Source organism: Pinus tabuliformis, chromosome 4_2 (genome assembly GCF_031772625.1).
Source record: "Pinus tabuliformis cultivar Carrire ecotype Pingquan chromosome 4_2, CPIR1, whole genome shotgun sequence".
In the NCBI taxonomy this organism is placed as follows: domain Eukaryota; kingdom Viridiplantae; phylum Streptophyta; class Pinopsida; order Pinales; family Pinaceae; genus Pinus; species Pinus tabuliformis.
Window position 1 is genome coordinate 715,641,173 of NC_142304.1, and position 19,748 is coordinate 715,660,920.

At 37.9% G+C, this 19,748-nt stretch overlaps 1 pseudogene; it reads right to left on the reverse strand.

The window, feature by feature from the left end:
• Positions 1-10,681: 10,681 nt before the first annotated feature.
• On the reverse strand, positions 10,682-11,621 carry LOC149171528 (short-chain dehydrogenase/reductase 2 pseudogene; annotated as a pseudogene).
• Between the last annotated feature and the right edge of the window lie 8,127 nt (positions 11,622-19,748).

The window sequence follows — 19,748 nt, forward strand, 5'->3', positions numbered from 1 at the left end:
CAAAATTTAATGGCCGCTGTTCGGCCCTCTGTTTCCTTTAGAACTATCTTTTGATCCTTTCTGCATGCCTCGCGAAGAAAGATGGGTCATTGGGCGCTTTTTGGGCTTGCTGGGGACTGCGCAACGAGGGGCTTTCCATTTCAGCCCTTTTCCCGTAGCCATGCGCGATTAGAAACTGCCTCAGGTATTTGAATACGGGCTTCCTAAGCATGATTTTCGCCTTTCGCCTCAAAACTGATGATGACGTCAGCATGATGTTAGTAGGTGGGACCATGGTACGGCGGATGACGTGGCGGGATGACATTAGCGTGATGATGTCAGCACGTACGGAGGTGACGTGGCAGTATGGTAAAGGGACACGGTGGCAGTGATGTGGTAGGGTGACTCGGCGGTATGGTGGTAGGAGGCCACGTAGGCGGATGACGCAGCAGTATGACGTGGGGCTTACGTCACCCAGAGGAGAGCGGTTTGTGGTTTCTGGGCGCACCGCCTTGGAGCAAAGGTGGTTTCGGGGAGGGGGGCTCCGCCACACCTGGGAAGGTGACGCATGGCGGGAGTACGACGACAATACCGCCCATCTCCTGGACGCTAAGCCTCAGGCTCTTGGCGTATGGGAAGGCCCGCCCACCGTAGATCACGGGCGGGCCAAATCTGACGGCTGGCAGCAAGGACGATACGGCGGAGGGTTAAGGGACGGGGCGCAAGAATATGCGAATCTTCATACGGCACGGCGGGGGGGTTAAAAACTTAGAAAAATGGGTTTTGGGTTATGTACAAACGAGCGGGTTAATATTTTTACACTTGGGACTTAGGCATAAGGGAAAAATAATGGGTTTTTGAGGGTTAGGACTAGGGGAAAAAGGTTGTTAGTATGACCAGGTGTCAAACTAACTCCTGTTAAGACTCGGATGGGCTAAAAATAGCCCCAGATGGTCTGTTTTTTCCCAGAATGTTTAGGGAAATATGGCTATAGTGCCAAGGGGGGGGGGTTATTATTATATTTTTGGGATTTTTATACATAGTTTTAGTAGGGGAAGGGGAAAGGGATTAGGGAGTTAGATAATATAGTTAGTAATTAATATGGATGTGACCAGAGAGCGCTAAGGTAAGGGACCTTAGGCTTTTTGGGGAAATAGAACTTTGTAACAGAAAAATGGAAGTCCTTGAGTGAGGCAGATCTTCACCAAGGCCAATGTTATGGAACATGATGGGACTAAGAGGCTCAAGTAGATCTTGACCTCTTTGGAAAAATCAGTGAGTGATTTGGGGAATAAGAAGAGAGGGGAGTTAGTTATGTCCAGCTTGAGCTCCTTTAGGTGGAAAACTGCATCATGACTGTGATCTGAAAAGATATAACACTTATAAACACAACATTGATCATGAATTATCATTTTGCAACCTCAAAAACTACCTACCCAGTCTACTTTCCTAGCATTTTTTCTTCTTTTGGATTGGGTGCACTTAGACTTGCAGACCCAGCTTTAAATTTTTTTCTTTTGATTGACTTCCTATCTAAATCTACACTTATTTCTGCCAAGGGCCCAGATTAAACGATTGGGCTCCTTTGATTCTCTACCTATCTACAAATCTGCCAAGATTGAGCTGTTTGGACAGATATCATTCTCTATATTCTAAAACAGGAAATTGAAACCTAGGGAGACCAAGGTTAGACTGTTTGGACCTCCCTTAACCTAAAGAACTTATCAAAATGAAACAACTCATCAAAATTGGAATACAGCAGTGGCATTTGGACTGGCACACTTTTATGACTTCTTCTTTGGCCTCTTTAAGGAAAATGGAACCTTGCAGCATGAAAGATGACATATTTAGCATGTAAAAATGTCAATCATGAAACATGAACACCTGTTGCAATAGGAGGGTAACAGTGGCTCCACTTAGGGATGGCTTTTCCTTGTGAAAAGCCAAGAATAGCAGGTCAGACTGCCTTGATCTTCTATGGTTGTTGTGAACTGAAAACTTCTCTGTGTTGACTGTTTAAGTAATTGAAAATTTGGAATAAGAAAAACACTCTTCCCCAACTGAATTGTTGTCAAATGCATAACACTGCCTGCTTTCTTCTGCGTGCTTGCTATTATGTAGAATGTTGCTTGAGCTTTGTACCTTTGAAACATTTTCACAACATGGATCAAAACTGATATGCTTGCCTTGTTTTTGCTTTGAGCATGGGTGCTGATGTGAACTGAAAATACTGCTCTGTTTTGCTACCTTTGACTGAAGATCGCAAATAGCTCCCCTTTGCCATGATTTGGTTGATGTAACTGTGCCATTCTTGCTGTTTTGTTGAGGTTAGTGCAGAGACAGATCTTTTGAAACTGGAACACTTGTATTGGTTGGGTTTTCACAAAATTTACTGCTGCTCCTTTGACAATTGGTTTGCTTATATAAAAATGAAAACAAAGTGTTGATATATATAAATATCACTGTACAAAACATATATACAAAGCTTGCATTGTGTCCCTTAAACGGGGTCATGGTAATGTTTCAGCATACGGCCATTCACAGGGCCTTCTTCAGCAGTATTGCCCTCTATAGATTTGAGAAAATAAGTGTTATTTCCCTGAACAACAGAAATAACAAATGGCCCTTTCCATAAAAAATCAAACTTGGCATGTTTGCCCTTGTCTTCTCTTCGTGAGTCCCACCTTAGAACTTTGTCATCAATACTGAAATCCTCAGCCTTAGCTCTCTTATCAAACATCTTTTTAAGCTTTTCTTGCAAAATTTGAGCTCTGTCATAAACTTGTTCTCTGGTTTGCTGAAGATGAATGGTCTGATTAACTCTTCTTTGAATGTTATTTGGTTCAGCCTGAATTTCCTGTAACAGTTTGATAGTAGGAATTCCTAGGGATGAAGGAAATCTGGCCTCTATGCCATATACTAGCTCATAAGGGCTCATTCCAATTGATCTCTTGCTTGAAAGTCTGTTTGCCCATAGGGCATTTACTAGCCTTTTCTGCCAGTTCTTCTTGTTCTCTTCCAACACTTTCTTTATGATGTTGATGAGACTTTTGTTAGATGATTCGGCTAAGCCATTACCTTGAGGGTAATAAGCTGTAGAGTGGCCCAGGGTGATATAGAACTTATGGCAGAAACTGATCATCATTTTGGACTTAAAGGCAGCGGCGTTGTTAGTGATGATTTTCTCAGGGCAGCCAAATCTAGAAAGGATATTGCACTCAAGGAATTGGATAATGATGGTGTCATTTGCTTGCCTACAGGGAATGGCTTCAACCCACTTAGTGAAATAGTCGGTGGCTGTTAAAATCCATTTGTGCTGGCCTGAGGAAGAGGGATGAATTTCTCCAATGAAGTCAAGACCCCATTGTTGAAAAGGCTTTTCTGTTGAGATAGGTTTAAGGGGCAGGGGCAATAACTTTCTCTTACCCTCAAAGATTTGGCATTTGTGACATGACGTGGAAATTTTTTTTACATCTGCAAAAAGGGAGGGCCAATAAAATCCAGCCCTTAAGATTTTATCAGCGGTGGACTTCCAATATAGATGTCCCCCACAGTCACCTGCATGGAATTCTTTAATGACATTGTTAGTTTCATTCATGGTTAAACAATTAAGCAATATACCTTCATGATTTCTCCAAAATAACGCACCATCTATGACACAAAACCTTAAAGCCTTCATTTTCAAAAATCTTTTCTTGGTTCTGGACAATCCTGGGGGAGCGAACAGGTTTAATAGTACATAACATATATCGGCATACCATGGAGATTGCAAAAAGGTCTCACTGATCTGTGGAGTCGCCAGCTCCTGTTCATTGTCTAGATGGTTAATGTCTAGGGCTTGAAAGTTTGTTTTGGACATCAGTTTGGCTAAACCTTGTCCCTTTATCAGCTTGGTTGGTTTTATTTCTATGTCATACTCAAGGATGTTTGATATCCACTTGCCTATTTTGCCTTCTAATCCCTCTTGGGTCAGTATGTCTTTTACAACAGCGTGTGGGACATAGGCAATCACATGTGAATACAAAATGTACACTCTGAAGTCCTTGATGGCCTTAACAAGTGCATAGGCCTACTTTTCCATGATTGGGTACTTCAAAGGGGCATCTCTTAAGGCTCGGCTGAAAAATGCAATTGGCTTTTCAACTCCCTGTTTATCTCTTTGTAATAGGACAGCAGCTATAGTATGATCAGATGCAAACGAAAAGATGATAAAATCTTTCTCAAATGCTTGCTTGGTTTCAAGAGACCATTTTACCTTGGCATACTTTTTTAACATATTTCTTAACAGTCGTATTAGTTCCGCTAGATTTGGAATAAATCTTCTTAGGAAGTTGATTTTCCCAAGGAATGCTTGTAGCTCTTTTATGTTTCTTGGATATGGGATTTGGAGTATGGCTTGGATTCTTTCAGGATCTATTCTAATCCCATATTTTGATATGATGTGGCCAAGTAATTTGCCTTCTTCAAGGCCAAAGAGAGACTTCTTGGGGTTCAAGGAAATGCCATATTTCCTGCATGTCATGAATATTTGCCTAAGATGCTTGAGGTGCTCTTCATCAGATCTTGAAAAAGGGGTCAAGTCATCAAGATAGACAACTAGGAAGTCATGTATTTCTTTGGCAAAAGAAATATCCATTGCTCTTTGAAAGGTAGCACCAACGTTTTTAAGTCTGAATGGCATCTTAACATACTTAAATGTTCCCCACGGTGTGGTAAATGCTATATTGTCTTGGTCATCCGGGTGAACGAGTATTTGATTGAAACCTGAAAAGCCATCTAGCAAAGAGATTCTAGATGACCCCACTACTCTTTGTAAGATGTGGTCCATTTTGGGCAAAGGATAGTGGTCTTTTAGGGAGACTTGGTTTAAATTTCTCAGATCTACACAAAGTCTAATCTCACCTGTCTTCTTTCTTGTGGGAACAAGATTGGATACCCATTCAGAAAATCTGATGGGTGCTATTATGCCTGCTTCAAACATCCTCTTTACTTCCTTCTCGATCGGGGGAAGAAGCATAGGGTTAATTCTTCTAAGTTTCTGCTTGAAGGGTTTCTGATTTGGTTTTAAGGGAATTGTGTGTTGGATCACCGAGGTGTCATAGGATTTCAAATCCTCATAACTCCAAGCAAATACATCTTGGAATTCTTTGAACAAATCAATATACTTGGGCTTTTGATCAGGTGGTAAATTTTTTGACAATTTGATCATTTTGGGATTCTCTGCTATCCCAATGTTGTGTTGTTCTATAGCAGCGTTTAATGGTTGTAATTTAGGCTTTCTGGGAACATCATTGGCATCAAACATGTCTTCTAATGGGGTTAGGCCAGCAGGTAGAAAATTATCTTTTAAGTCAATAATCTCAGCCTCTGTCTTGGCAATTTCTTCCAAGTGCGTTTGTTTCATCTGTTCTATATTTGTTTTGTCAAAAACAGTCAGGTTCAGAATTTGTTTGGCTATTGCAGCTACTACAGCTTGCTGATCTTTCCGCTGATTTTCATTTGTTTGCTGTTGGTCATCTGTCATAGCGTCCATGTCAATGTTAATATTTGAAAACTCATGCTCAAGGGTGAGGAAATTATTGATCTGGACGTCATTTTCAAACACTTGCCAATCTTTAACGTTATTTGGGACGGCGGGCCTATGTTTTATTTCAGCTATGAAGTGATGGTTTGGGTTAAAAGGAAGCTTGCATGTACTAGCAAAGGTGGCTAGGCTGTGAGCGTGAATGTTGTGATTTCTTGAAATCTTATCAAGATTGAATTCAGTGAATGTGTTGAGTATATTAGTGGCAGCAGTCCTATAGGCCCTCATTCTATTATCATTGGTTACAAAGTTACCTTTCATCTGCTGTATGACTAAGTCAAAGTCTCCTAAAATAGACACCTTTGCAGCTCCTAGAGCTTTGAGCAGTTTAAGGCCTAACAGCAGAGCCTCATATTCTGCCATGTTGTTGGTGCATTTAAAGTTCAGTCTGTAGGCATGACCCTCCGCATGGTTATCATGTGTATTGTGAATCCAAGCACCTGCCCCTGCTCCTAACTTGTTGACAAAGCCATCAAACTCTAAATACCATGTGATTTCTTGCTTGTGGTCTGTGCTAAGAGTTTCAGCTATGTTAGGATTAGGTAGAGTTGAAATTTCTGTTTGGGGAGTTTCTTCTATCATGCTGGTTGCATCAATTGTTGTGACAGTCTCATGGGTATGTGCAACCGATTCTTCATTGATTTGTGCTCGTTGTTCTAGAGCCAAAGGCTCATCATCAGTTAGAAAATTTGTATTATCATTAAACAAAATAAAAGAATCCATATCAGAATGGATTGAGTAAATGGGAAAATTTTCAGGTTTGCTCTCACTACTTACCACATATTTCATGAGGGTTTCTCTGTATAGTCTCTTTGGTTGCCCAAAGACTGAAATAGTAGCATAGGAGAGGTCTAGTTGAAGGGATCCTTGGAGCTTTGCTCCCCATGATCTTGATAGGATCATACCATACTTTGGTGGGATGTCAACCACCACCACATCCATGAGGATGGTCTTATTGGAATATTGGACTAGGGAGACACACAAGTCTTTGATGAGGCCTAAACACTTGACTTGACTTGAGTCAAATGAGTACAAATCTTTGTAGGGTCTTGTAATATCAAGGTTCAGCTTTTCCATAATTGCTTTGGGCATAAGATTGTGCGATGCATCTGAGTCAAACATAGCGTTGTGCAAAACTTTGTCATGTATATGCAAACAAACATGAAAGGGTGGAATAGGTCCATATGTTGATTTTCCATTAACTTCTGGACCAAAAAATAGTTCAAGAGTATCATCCAAAACATTTACATCGTCCTTATTCTCTGGTATTTGAAGTTATCTTTGAATTTGTTGCCTATATACATCGTGTTTGGCAAGTTCTGAGAGGGGGATGGATATTTTCAACTTAGCTATTTCTGCCTCTAAATTAAATGGCTTTTCCAATGGAGTCTTGGTGTTGATAATGACAGTTTTTTCTGTTTCATTTGAATTATCAGAGTTTTTCTCTTTTTTATCAGCGTTATGGGAATTGATTGCTTGCGGTTTTTCAATTTCAGGAGGGCTTTTTGGAACGTTGTTCGAGTTTTGCTCAGAGGAAGAAGGTGGCAAAAGCTGATTTTCAGAAGACTGCGCTTCTGTAATGTCTTCTACAGTCACTTGATGCGGGTTTGGGACAGTTGTATCAGCTGGTTCTATCATGACAGCCTTGCTCTTAATCTTGTTGGGTTGTTTGCCATCCTTTTTTTTGCTAGGTTCAGAAATATCAATGGTCCTAGTTCTCAACTTATACTGTTTGTGGACCTCATACACAGCAGTATCATAACCTTGTTTAAAATCAAAAGACTCACCAGACTTAGTCTGAAATCAACTAAAGTTATGCTCATCTTGGTCTTCTTGGCTCAGAAAAGTTTGTTGTTCACCCTTTAGATCCATCAGGTTCATATGAGTGTCTTCTAAGGGTTCACTAGAAGTAGATCCTTCAACATAGTTATCTTGAAAAGGGGGTCTTATGTCATGATCTTGGTTAGACCTACTAGTATTTGTGTTCTGTGTTTTTCTGAAATTTGGGTTCCTTATGGCATTGGACTGCTGTCCTTCCCATGATGATCTCCTCTCAACATTTTCTACTCTTTCTCCCAGACTTTGTAGGCCACTGATAATAGCATCAAGCTTTTGATCAAAGGCTGAGGGTTCTTCCTTAAAGGTGGTTCTTCTTTCCATTCTAGCTCTGTTTCTTTTGGCAATTAGGTTGGCCTCTACACTAACAACAACATTTTGCATGTCTGCAAGGGTCTGAGGAGCCCTTTCTTTTAACTAGTATGCCATATCCGGGTCGAATCCGTCAGGGAATTTGTACAAGGCAAGGTCAGGGGGTGGTCTTAAGTTCTGTGGTATTGCATTATAGACATTATTGAATCTTGCATAGTACTCCAAAACAGTCTCCTGAGGACCTCTTTTAATTGTATCATATTCAACTAGTATGTGAAAGGGGTCTTTCTTTTTCTCCCATCTGTTGGTAAAGGACTGGTAAAGCTCATCTGAAGTAGTTATGGAATTTGCAGCGAGTGATCTGAACCAAGTTCTTACATCACCGGTTAAACTTTGAACAAAAATTCTCATTCTCACACTATCATCATCTATCTCGTAGTTTTCAAAATAGTCTTGCATCTTTTTGGTATGCTGAAGGGCTGTGAAAGGATCGATACTGTCAAAATAGGTAATTTTAGATTGGTATTCCTGAGGTGAAGCCCCAGGATTAGCAGGCAATTGCAAGGGTGCATATCTATTAGCCATATTGGCAGGGATAAGTGGGACAACGGGGAAAAATGGAGCAACAGGGATAACAGGGATAACAGAAGTAACTGGAGCAGCAGTAGTGGTATTTGTATTACGTGCAGTGAATGAAGGTGTGGATGATGAACACGGGGAAGTAGGAGTTGAACGGAATAAAACTTTGACAGGAGTTGGAACACAGCTTGGGTAAGCCGTTTCAGTACTCAAATCAACAAGATCTTCTCTTAGCCCTTGCTTCCTAAGGATCTTTGGGATTAGGTTTAGATTTTCAAAGGTAACTGGGGGATTTGGGTCTGGATTTGACCTTGTGTGTCATAGATTCTTCTTGGGAGCCAGCTTCCAAACTGTTTTTAGAACTAGCAAGGAACTGATCAAATTTTGGAACCGCTATCTATAGTTTAAAACTAGCATGAAGATTGACTGAAGCAGCTTTTATTTACTTCTATCAATGCAAAGAAAAGATAGTTTCAAAGGCTACTTGGCTGACTTTCAGGCTTCATCTGTAGTTTTAAGGAATATACAGCAATTAGAAAATTGATTTCTCAGTGGATTCTTCCAACCTGTTTCGTGAATTTAACTGAGGAGGGTCCCCAGTGGAGTCGCCATTATGTTAACACTCAGGTTGTCCCTCAGGTTGGAGTAAAGGGATACAGCCGAGGTAACCACAGACCAACTTTGGATTACAGGTTCTAGCCCACCTGCAATTAGAAAGAGAGAGCCCTCTCTGATTGCAGGTGGGCTAGAACCTGTAATCCAAAGTTGGTCTGTGGTTACCTCGGCCGTATCCCTTTACTCCAACCTGAGGGACAACCTGAGTGTTAACAATATCTTCCATTGGGATCTACATAAGCTAGCCCTTTCTTCAAATACTTTTCAGAAGGATGAGGGGTAATTGACATTATAGGCTTGAAAGAGATCAGGCCATGAAAAATATGAGGCAATATCAAATAATAAAAATGTAAACAAGGTTGCATTTTAGAAAGATAGAGAGATTGACTAAAAGATATTTATGGACTGGACAGGCCAAACTATTTCACATAGATAATGAACTTATCCAAATTTGACAAACAAGGAGGGAATGGATAATTTCACATAAACAATGAATTTATCTAAATTTGACAAATAGGGAGGGAATGAGCATTTTGAACCTCCAATCAAAACTATCTCTTTCCATTATCGAATCAATAGCAGGATATTTTAGAGAAATGACTACAGTTAACTTGGCACTATTTTTCTTTTTAAGCAAATTTAACCCATGGGAGAAAATTTTGAGGGAGGGAGATTAGATGGGTATTTTGAACATAGTATGCAACTTTATCTCATAAAAAGCATTCCCCAAATCCATCATATTTTTGATACAGAAACATATTGCAACTTTTTTGGGAAAGTTACCTTGTTACGTAGCTTACACTTTTGAAACAATGCAACATTCACACTTGCTAGAATCGAAGACACCCTACCTGAGAGAGAGGATGGGACATAATCAAGGATATTGACAAGATTATACAATAAAATGACAGCAAGGCAATATGAAATGATATATGCCCATGTATTATGCAAACAAGTAATAGAGAAAGAGGCCAAGGATAACTTACCCACAATGGTTGATCTGTAAATAGTCATTCCATCTTTCTCACTCTCGTGGCATGTTGTAGAGAGTTGAAAAACTAAGATATCACCTATTGGTAATATAAATGATGTTTCTCTCTTAGCCATTGCAACAATAGCATATATATTTCATCTCTTCAGATGGAATCCTACAACTTGGTCACATAAAGGAGTTTGACTATGTTAGGAGATGACTATCCTTTTGCACAAGAGCTTGAACTTACTGACTGTAACATAAATAATATATGTTTTGTACATTGTTTAGATATGAACATAATTTTGACAATAATTATGTGAATCGTAATTTTTATTATTTTTTGATATTATTTTTATTCTCATCCATGCCTTTGTATTTATCATATTTGTTCCTGTAGGATTGAAATCCCTATCAAAGTGTTTGGAATTGGTCACATTAAAACTAGGATTTTTCCCAAATGTATCTAATGAATGGATTGCCTATATAGGGGCCCATTTTTCATATCTATAAGAAATTTATTTGTGCAGGTTCATATCCAAGACAAATTTATCAATATATCCTTCATAATATTTGGCTCGAATTATTTTAATCTTCTTGTTAAGAAAATCTCAGAGGCATTCAATATCTGATTAAACTTTGTGGAATTATCACATGATCGATTAGAAACAACCATTCTGAAAGGATTTCCAAAATTTTAGCACATAGAATGGCCATCATGTGCACGACTCATCGTTGAAGTAGTTAACAGACCAAATGATTGAAAACTAGGAAATGCTTGTCGCAAAAACCCCTAAGCTAATTCAGAAATGTATTTCACACCTTTCAACAATTTTTTTTCCTGAAAGTGATTTAGGAGGTAGCAAGATTGTCCATACTCTTGTAACTTCACCTTCCTCCACTGCTATGTTACCTTCCCAAGTAGTCATATCAGTCTTGACCCAACCAAGACAGTAACAATTCACATAGATCTTGTGACCTTCCGGGGGACCAAAAAGCCTCTTTGTAAGAAAACGAGTATAAGCATTTACAACTAATTTTGAGACTGAATAATTTGTGAAAGTTTGTGGCCAACCACTAGATACCATGTCCCTTCTCTAATTTGTTCCATAGAAATTTGAATGGTAGTGTCAATCAGTGCTTCAGAAATATGCTCATCATTTTCAAGTTGATTTATTAGCAACTCACCAATTTTATTGCGCCTTTCATTTAGCCTTCCAAGTCATGAGCTGACATTCAATATTCGAGCACTTGCTGAGGAAAGTTTCATAAGAGGAATCATAGACTATGCCATTCAATTAGAAACATAATAATTTGTTTGTATCACAGTCTCTGCGTATTCCACTGAGTTGCTGAAGCTAGTGTTAAAATTGACACCTACATTATTTACTAGAATGTCAATTCCTCCATATTGATCTTCTATCCAATTGGAAAACATCTCCACCAATTTTGGATCCACAATGTCTAGTTGATGGAAAACCACATTAAGTCCCTCTGTCTATAAGGAAGCCACCACTTCCTATCCCCTAACCTGATTCCTTGAAGTGAGAACAATGGTTAGGCCTTGCTTTGCAAGTTTTCGAACAAAATTTCAAGTCCAATTCCTTTGCTACTTTCAGTCACTACTTCTAGAGTATTTGTGGACCACCATTTGCTTGGACCAGAGGATGGTACAACACAAGTTTCTTCTATCTCTTGCAATCTCCTTTGTCTTTATTCGAAGGAGTGATTTTTTCTACCCATTATCATGTGTCAGCCAGTTTTCCCCTTGAGGCCATAAGATTCAGAAGTTTTGTGACCTGGAAAGAAAATTTTCCCCTGCTTTGTTTCGAATTTGTGCTGGGTTGCGCTTGAAGCAACCATTTTGGAGCGACGAGGTGGTGACTAATGGTCACACACCTATTTGCCACTCGAAGTATTAACTCGTCACCACCTTCCAGGTCTAACAGTGTGGCCATACAATGTATGCAGTGATCCCCAGGCACTCGGTGAAGTGAAAAGGACGCTGACTTTCTTGGTCGTCGGGCAACATAAGTTTCTCCGACAGGGCACAAGTTCCAGGCTAAATTGTTGCATCCGTAGACTACTCCTTTCATATATATATATATATATATATATAATTTTAAAAACTTGATAAGAAATATTACTTGTAATTGTGATAATAAGAATGGTCAAAGGAAAAAATTAAAGTTGTAGTTATTGGGTTTAATTCTCCCACCACTTAAGTTCTATTCTCCATAAACATTTTTAGCTTGTGCTTTTCTTTCAAGAGCTGTCTAGTGCACATGGGTACAACTGGGATCGCTTGCCATATTTCATCATTAGGATCAGTTCTGCCCTAAAGCACAGACTTGAGAACTCTTAGTTGCCATAATGCACATTATGAGTCCATTGAAACTTTTCATAATATATTGTATTTGTCGTTATTTTTATGAGAAAAAAAAAACATTAGTCATAATGTCAACATATTTTTTCCATATCATTTTAGTTCAAGAAAAAATGCGATCTATTTATATAATAAAATCCTATTGTTATAGAGCTCATACATGCATGTATTACCTATTTAAAAATTATATCTTAGTAATGGGCATTTAAGATCAATACAAAAACATAATGTCAACATATTTTTTCCATATCATTTTAGTTCAAGAAAAAAATGTGATCTATTTATATAATAAAATCCTATTGTTTTAGACCTCATACAAGCATGTATTACCTATTTAAAAATTACATCTTAGTAATGGGCATTTAAGATCAAAAGAAAAATAGAAATAATTCCAATTCAAATCATCTCTCCATCATCTTCTCGCTTGGATTTACAAATGGTACTACCATGCTTCCTCCACTTGTGGATCTTCTTTCTACATACTATGCTTGCTTTTATTTATTCCGTACTTCACTTGCTTGCATTTACTACCCTCTTGCTTGGATTAATGGATAGTGTCTTCTTTATGCCTACTTAATATGAAGATACTTCGAAATATGTTCAATGTATGTTTGAGTCCTTATTATTGTTCTTTTGCATATGATGTTCTATATCATAATGCATGTGTGAACATCATTAGGCTTGAAAAATATTTTAATAAGTTAGATTTCTTTTAGGGAAAGTTGTATTGTTGGAGGTTTTAGTTATTTTGTTATTTTATTGGACATTGTAGCAACCTCAATAAAATAATACTATGTTTTGATTGCTTTTAAAAAAAATATTGCAACTGTCTAAATGGTTAGGCTAATTAGCCTATATGAAAGAAAACAATTTCATTTTATTTGAGGGATGACCTCCAAGAGATGAAAGAGAAAATGGTCCTATTGAATTTTGTCCATATTATTCATATATAGAGTATAAGTAAATGACACAATTGAATTCTCTCCATATGATTCATATGTGAACTCTAAGTGAATGGCCCTACTAAATTCTTTCCTTATGATTCCTATATAAATTGTAATACCAATGCCACTTGTGTGTACTCGTTCAAGTGTACATTGAGTGCTAGTGTTTCATATGAAAACTACACAAATTGGCACACTAATGTATGAAGTATATATGAAATTTTAAATTACTTTTCAAGTTTATATGAAAAAATATAATAATTTATTTTAACTTGTCAATATCAAAAATTTAAAATAAAATTAACCATTCAAATTGAAATGTAACCTTTCCTTTCAAATTTAATCATTGGTAGCATCTTGATATTGAGGATCCTAGCCCTTTCCCATAGAAATCCTCTAAAGTTGTGATTCTATGGGTCTTTCCCAGAACATCGATCATGGGTATTGCCCATAACAACTGAAGTTTTGATTTGATGGGTCTTGCCTAGAACATCAATCCTCGTTTTTTACCATAACAGTGTGATAGCCTTGGTTACCCTTTTTCATTTTATTTTAAATTAAGTAAATTAAATGGGCTAAGTTGGGAACACAGATTATAGAGCTCAAGTGGAGGGGGAACACTGCTTAGGATGTTGAATTTTTTGATGCAAGCCATGAAGATTGACATGTATGCATAAGGGACACGTTGAAAAAACATCAAGGACAAGGGATTAAGTGGCACCATGATGGTTTTCCTACAATATTTTCACAGGTGGACACAAACAGACCAAGGATGACAAAGCAAAACCAACAAAACAAAAATAGAGAGACAAGGGGCAGCTAACATGATTTCATGGGCTAAAGAGAGTCTAGTGAGGCTGGAAAAAATGAGGGAGAAAAAAAATGTGTGGGAGATGCATACATGATGAAGAAACTGGAGGTGGAATCAGAGAGGGAAGACATGAGAGAGAGAAATATCAAAAGAAAGTTGGAGAGGATTTTAGATATCATGAGTGTTAAAAATCAGAATGGGGGATACCTTTCACTAGAGATCCGAGTCTATAAATGAGGGACACCCTAACAAACTTTGCAATATGATCTCTGATGCCATCTTGGATGCTTGCTTGGAGGGAGATCTTGAAATCAAGGTTTCCTATGAACCTTGTATGAAGAAAAACATGAAATTTGAAAGGTCCTGTTACATATTAAACAAAAAAGCCCTAACATTGCATAGGGTGTCCATGGCTACCTTACTAAGAAGCCAAAGAGTTTGGTGTAGGAAATCGGGGTCCCATGTTTGGGTATGGTATAGATGAAACTCCAACATTAATGATTTGTACTCACGTCCTAGCGACCAAGATTGGATCATGGTTGAATAACCCAATTTACTACTGAGTATAAAAATGAGGGTGGGGCCCTCATATTTGTCATATTTTATTTTCCTTATTTCTCAAATTTCATATTATTTTCTAATGTATTTTTTGAAATTAAGTTATGTTAATGAGCATAGTAGGGACTTTAGTAGTATTCTATACACATTTATCATTTTATTATTGTTTGAATGAATTCGATTAATAAAATTCTATTTCTAAAAAATAGATCCTCAATATTGACAGGAATCTATTAGCTCATTGATATTTGATGTTGTTTCGTGAAATGCTCAATGAATACTGCGCAAGCCTCAAAATGTTACACCGTATTTTGGAATGAATTAGTTTAGGATGACTTCTCCACCTGGCTTCTTGGATGCATTAAGATCATTGTAACTTAAATAAGCAATCCTGAGAATCTTTAGATTATCATGATCACTCATCACTGAAAATAGATTCTCTGGTATTTATCCTTTGTTGTTACGATATAAAAAACGATGTTGAACCTCAAAAGGGTTGTTCAAGCTGTAATATTATTTTTTGATACAAACTCATACTTGCAATTATTTGTAACTGGTTTCTCTACAATTTGAATGCAAGTATTTATTATTCAGACTTATTCTACCGTGCTGATTTTCTTGCAAGGTAGTTTGATTCCAGATTTGGGCCCAATCCTGGGAAAAATGTTTTCTTCTCTTTTACCATTAAAACTAGCGTTTGATTTCCATGTTCTATCTATTTCCATCTATGTAATGGTTTTTAAGTTCATTGGAATTGTTCTAAGAATAGATTCGTTGTGGTTAATTCATTAAGAATCAATATTCTTTTCTTTCATTTCCCGTAAGTTATCATAGATTTCTATTTCAATTGATCAATCGTTGTTAGATAATGTCATTGTGTAATGTTATATTTTCACTTTGTAGTAGTTATTCCCTAGGAACTAGCTTGTTGTTCAATATGATTTCTTTGTTATTTCCTTAAGAGATATGTAGAATTTAATAATTTGAATAGTTTGTGTTAATTGGAGATTGCATCTTGAATTGATTTCTTTAATATTGGAGTCTTGCTTTTTGATAGGACTATATCAACTAGTCATATTTTCATTCCTCTTGCACAAACAATGTCGATAACCTTGAAATAGAAAAATGAAACCTCGGGTTAATAGACTAATGTGTAGTAGACTAGTTGGTCCTTTTTAGGAACAATTACTTGGCCCAACACCTTTAAGAGTTCATACTATGCTCATCTCTATCCAACATGATGATTTTTTACCAATGATCAGATTGCGGTTGATATCAAAGAACATATCATTAAGTTGTTGATTCCTTCTCAATATCTAGATGAAATATAATGTTCCATTTGAATCCATCTAGGTATTTTGTGATTGGAGAGCCTCTTGGAGATGCAGGTTTGACTAGGAGGAAATTTGTTGTTGAAACATATGGTGGTTAAGGTGCTCATGGTGGAGGAGCCTTTTTCTGAAAGGGGTCCCACCAAGGTGTTGTTATCATTGGATTAGTATGTCCTTGCCTTGTGTAGGAGTCATATACCATTGGTGTGCCTAAGCCACCTTTCATGTTTGTTGACACAAATGGAATTTGAAAAAATATCGATGTTGAATCTTGAAGTTGGTCAAAGGAAAATTTGACTTCCACCTTAACATGATTTCTAATAACCTTGACCTAAAATGTGGATCCAATAAGAGGTTCCAAAAAAACAACAACATATGGCTATGTTGGTTGGGAGGTTCCTAATTTCACTTGGGAGACTGTAAGGGTCCTTAAGTGGGAGAAATCTTAAAACCATGAAGTAAGAGGAAAAATAGTTTTCTAAAGTAGAGCATGATTTTTTTGGGTTCACTTCTTTATGTATTTAGCAACTCTTGAATATGAGAATAATGATGCCTATAAGATCTTCTTGTGGGTGAGGAACAAGGAGATTTGAACTCCTTATTGTTCAGAGGGTGGATATGATCATATCTGGATTTCCTTGATAGCTGGGGTGGAGGCTTGTGTCCTTAGATTCCTAGAAAGAGAAGTATGAGGTATCCTATACTTAGTAATATGGTTTTACAGTGCATTCTGAATTCCCAAAGTTGGGTGGTATCACTGTGCATTGTGTTGGATGAGGGTGTAGGCATAGGATTTTGGATCCCTTTGGGTTTTATTAAGGGTGGAGGTGGTAGACCTATAGAATCCGTGACTTAGGATTAAATTCAATAAAAATAATTCGGTGGGTGGAGGTGACTAGTCTTATGGAGCCCCTAATTGAGTTGGCAGTGTTGGCTTCATCCTTTTTAAAAACCTCCTCATGCTTTGGAGTCTACTTTGGCGGTGATTAGGTTGCAAGAAAGACCATCGTGCAACCTAATCTATGGTTGTGTGGAGAGTTGCAGTCCTCGACTTAGTTGCCAAATCATGATGGAGATAAGTATCTCTCATGCTTGACCTGTGTAAAAAATTTCATGTTAGCTCCAATTGAATTGAAATGATGATGATGGTGTGCTAGATATATTGTGTGTTGTGGTTTTAGGTATTATGCTTAAAAAAGGCTCATACAATGTTATGTGATATAACGTGGGTAATATAATTCTCACTGAAGAGACTGGTCTTAAAACTGACATTCAATTTGTATGTGAATCATTGTATTAACTTGTTGAATTCAAATATGAAAAGTAGGGTTGAAGAGTGCGCAGTTATATTTTCATGTATACAATTATGACTCTGCACTATTAAAAATGCACAATATAAAGTTAAACCTAAGACTTGAAATCTAGAGCATTAGGTGCTTAATTACAGTTTTTAAATGTGGCCATAGAATTATACAAGATAGAATTGGGTGCATTAGTAGATTCCTATGTGATGGAGAGAAGGCCACTATTCGTAGCTCAAAACTTATTTTAATATGTGTGCTTAGGTATGAAATCCCACATACCTCGATCACACTGTTAAAAGAAATGGAAAGCATAAATATGACTCAACTTCTCCACATATGTCACAAGGATACATCTCATTCATTAAGAGACTAATTATATTCTACATATCACTTCCTTGGTTGTAGGAAAAAGAATAGGTACATGTGCGGTTGACATGCTAATTACTCACTCAAAACTATCAATGATTGATCTAAAAATGGGGCTCTTAGGCTTCTTGTCTAACTTACAAGAACCTCTCCCACTTTCAAAGCTTTAAATTTTCCCATGTCTTATTGATTAGCCAGTGCGGAATTAAGAAATGCTTGAAAATATGGGTGTATGCTTGTATTTGTTTTAAACTGATTATGTGTTGTAAATTAATGTGCTGAAAATGATATATAAATGCATATAATAGTAAATAAAGTAGCAGAGATAATGCAGCAATAAAACACACACAGAAACAACAATATTAATTTGGAGTTCACCCACAACTCTTGGGCTATGTCTCCGTGAGCTCTTGTCAATTTGACTTGGCTCTCTGGGATTATGGTGTAAGTCTTTTTACAAGCTCTTTGGCTCAAATCCTACTGTTCTACACATAAACAATGGCTTCATACACCATTTTATCCCTTGGTTCTTGAAGCTCTGGCTCTTGGCTCTCTGGCTCTTGGTTTTGGCTCTTGGCTCTGACTCTGGCTCTTTGGCTCTTGGTTATGACTCTTGGCTCTGACTCTTTGTCTCTTGGCTCTTCCGCTCTGGCTTCTTTGGCTCTCTATCAGTTCACAGTCCTCTTGGCCTTTCACTTGGCTTCCAAGTGACCCCATAGGCTGCTCTTTTTCTTCTGCTCTCTCGACTCTCTGCTGCTGCTACTTTTAGCATTCAACAACAACAACAACTTGGCCACTGTTCAACAACCCAACAGCCTTGTGTCTTTGACATTCATGGCTTAAAAGCCAAAGCTGCACTACCTGTTGGTTTTCCCTTTCGGGCTCTCTGTCTTCCTACTACAGTCCGTTCAAATCCCTTCTTTGGCGTGCAATAATGATGGCATAACGCACGCAGGGGAGGCGACCACCTGTTTCTGTAACGGATGATGGAAATCGACGCTGGAAATCCTTAGTAACAGTCGTTCTTTGTCTACACAGAGAATGCTGTGAAAACATGGGAAAGTCCGCAGCAAAACATAGTTCCTGGACTTTAAATATCCATAATCACACCCCAAACTCCCATCGGGTCCGCCTATAATCACTATCGCATATCGCAGTTGTTATTCATCCTTCACATTTCGTTCAATAAACGAAACTGAAAAATTACAATGAAAAATGGTGAAATTAATGCAGACATGGCTTTGGCGGATTTGTAATTATATATATTTCCATTCTGGAACCCTTTCGAGTCCGGTTTACATCGCATCACGCTTCCCCTTTGTATTTCTCTTAATGAGCAAGATACACGAAAATGCATTAAAAATGCCTTTTCAATGGAATTTAAAATATATAAAACCTAGTTCATATCGTCGTCAAGTCCGACCATCAGATCGCTCGTATACATATATATGTGGGCCCGCTCCATATGTTGTGCCTACGCGATACGGTGATGCGACAAATCGTAATCTCAGATTGCACAAGTCTGAGGCCTCTTTATATAATGGTCTATGCCAACGCCGATTCCGATCTCCGCTTTATTGGCCCATCGCACATCGGCAAGTCACCATCCTTGTGGGTAAGTCCTTTTCCTTTTGATTTAAGTGATGCGATATTTTAGCAATCACATGTCGCGATGCCTTAAGACCTGAGGTTCCTCCTTTATATAGCCATCGGTCGATGTGATATCAATGCTTCTTAGACCAATTAGATTGGGCCACGTGGCCCAATCCTGGCCTGCCATGTGTCATCTGTGGATTGGCCTGTGAGGCTATAATCAAAATTTTCAATATAGTTTGAAATTTAATGAAATTGCCTCCTTTCCTAAGGACATTGGGAAATTTTCATTTTATAATAACTCCTTCATCCCGAGTTTGTTTTCGTCCATTCAAGTTGCGTTAGATTTAGAATGAGAAGATCTCTATAATGAGACTATTTCTGAGAGCAGCCTATAATTTTGATTTTCCTCTAATTTACAAAGGATTTGTGCCATTTGGCATCTTTTACCTCTTTCATGAAGTCTTTTAGACTTAGAGATTTATCTAGGATCCATTTTTGGATCATGCCTTCCCACTAAAAGAACTTTTGGTCTCCAAAAGACTGATATACTGATCTGAGCAGTAAATGAGAGTGA